Raw genomic sequence first — 2,634 nt, 5'->3', positions numbered from 1 at the left:
TTCAAAGGAATAAATTTTATTTAACTATCATGGTGGTTGTGAAACATTGAGATGGTTGACAGCATCTCAATCCCAATTAAATGTCATCAATAACCCAACAAAATTAATTAGAAGTAACATGGTGATGAGATTCACATGATAATCCAAGTACTAGATACTCAAGTTGTCCATAACCGGGGACACGGCTAACCATGATTAGTTTGTACACTCTGCAGAGGTTTGTGCACTTTTCCCCTACATCTGCTAGTCTACCACTGTAAGAGTTCACACAACTTAGTCAACTATGCTAGAGCCCATAATAGCTTGCGGCTGCACACGGAAGTTTCTAGCATGAATAATCTCATGATCCCTTTGAACCTAGGTGGCGGTCCAAAAGAAAAACAACAGGCAATCCTGGAATACCTAGGTAACTCAATCCACCCAGATGTGAGTTTTAGTTGCCACCTTAAGTAAACCATTAATTAACAATCTCACATCTGTCATGGAAATCTCTCAAACCCAATCCACGTCTACGAGCATAGCATGGCAATATAATAGCAAACATAGAAGTAACTCCCAAGGGTTTGATAGGAAAACAGGTAATAGGTACTACCTCAGCTACTTCCCAGTACCCACAATTTAATTAGATCCTAATCATGCAAGTGTTTGAGGAAAATAGATCTAATGCAATAAAAACTGGGTATGGAAGGTATATGATCAAAGTGTTACTTGCCTTGCTGATGATCCGCAAAACCTAGCGATTCGAAGTAACAAGCGGCACACTCCAGGTACTCTATCGCGAACAAACAAGCAAACAATAAGTACTCATCTAATGCACAGGTAAAACTCGAATGAAAGATCCAACCAGAAAGTTCAACTTAAGAACTCCGGTTTGCAAAAAGAATCAACTCGAAAGAAGTAACGAAAGTCAAACGGCGAAAGAAAGAAGCTTCGTTTACTAATCTAGATGTAGGTCAAATTTTACTGTAGCAAAACTTGTTTGAGTAGGTTAAACGGAAAGAGAATTTCGAGACGAAACTCTAGGCGCTTGAATCGCCTGATTCCGATAAACGAGCGAGAAGTTAAACAGAAACGAAGATTCGATCAGAAATCGAATCTGAGATAATCACAGAAAAATCCGTCGAAAAAGAAAAACGGACGAACGGTTAAAGAACGGACGTTCGTTAACAGAGAAAAACCGACGAACCCGTTCGTTAAAACGAACGGTTCGGTGAACGCTCGCAAAATAACAAAACCGAAAAAAAACCAATCTAGGGGTTTTTTTTAAACGAATGGTTTTTTTAAACAAAAATCCGCGACGAACGAGGCGAGGCAGTACCTCGTCGGGGGCGGCTCCGGTGGGGCTCCGGCGAGGCTCCGGCGAGGGCGCGGGGTGCGGCGGGGGGTGCGGGGCTCGGGGAAGGGCGAGGGGGCGGCTCCGGCGGCGGCAAACGGCGGCGCCGGCTCCCGTGCGGGCGGCGGCGGCGGGCAAGTGCGGCGACGGCGGGCGAGTGCGGCGGCGGCGGGCGAGGTGAGAGAAAGAGGGGGGGCGGGGTATATAAAGGAGGGGGGAAGCTTGGAGGAGGGGGCAAGCTCCGGCGGCGGCTCGGACTCCCGTGTCCATGGCGGACACGGCGCGGCGGCGTCCCGTGCGCGGAGAGGAGAGGGGCGCGGGGTGGGCCGGCGGCCTGGCGCGGCCGGGCTCGGCCCGGCGGGCGCGCGCGTTTTTTTAAATGTTCCGCGGAAAATAATTCGTAGAAAAATAAATAAAAGTCCAAAAAATATAAAATAAATTTTCCCCGTCTAGTTAGAAAATCTAGAATAGGGTGAATATTTTTTTAACACAAAATATATATTTTGAAAACATGCAATATTTTTAATGCAATAAAAATTGCAAATAAAATCCAAATAAATTCCAATAAATGATTTTAACATTTTACCTCCAGTATTTCAATTGTTTTGGAGAAGTCATATTTTCTCCTCTCATTTATTTTTAAAATGAAATATTTTTCCAGAGAGAAAATAATTAAAACCAAAATCCTCGTCTTATTATTTGATGAAAATCAAATATGAAAATTCGAGAAAATCCCCAACTCTCTCCGAGGGTCTTTGAGTTGCTTAGGATTTATCGAGGATTTGTCAAAATGCAATAAAATATGATATGCAATGATGATCTATGTATAACATACCAAATTGAAAATTTGGGATGTTACAAACCTACCCCCCTTAAGATGAATCTCGCCCTTGAGATTCGGGTTGGCTAGAAAACAGGTGGGAGTGGTCCTTCCGTAGATCTTCCTCTCGCTCCCAGGTGGCTTCATCCTCCGTGTGGTGACTCCACTGGACTTTGCAAAACTTGATAACCTTGCTGCGGGTAACTCGGCTGGCATACTCAAGAATCTTAACTGGTTTCTCCTCATAGGTCAAATCACTTTCCAGCTGAATCGCTTCCAGTGGCACAGTACTTCTCAGTGGTATCTCAGCCATCTCTGCATGGCACTTCTTCAACTGGGAAATGTGAAATACATCATGAACTCCAGACAATCCTTCGGGCAATTCCAGCTTGTAGGCAACTTCTCCCATACGTTCCACAACTCTGTATGGTCCGATAAAACGGGGTGCTAACTTTCCCTTAACTCCAAAGCGCTTCACTCC

Source organism: Aegilops tauschii, chromosome 4 (genome assembly GCF_002575655.3).
Source record: "Aegilops tauschii subsp. strangulata cultivar AL8/78 chromosome 4, Aet v6.0, whole genome shotgun sequence".
In the NCBI taxonomy this organism is placed as follows: domain Eukaryota; kingdom Viridiplantae; phylum Streptophyta; class Magnoliopsida; order Poales; family Poaceae; genus Aegilops; species Aegilops tauschii.
This window is presented reverse-complemented; position numbering follows the sequence as displayed.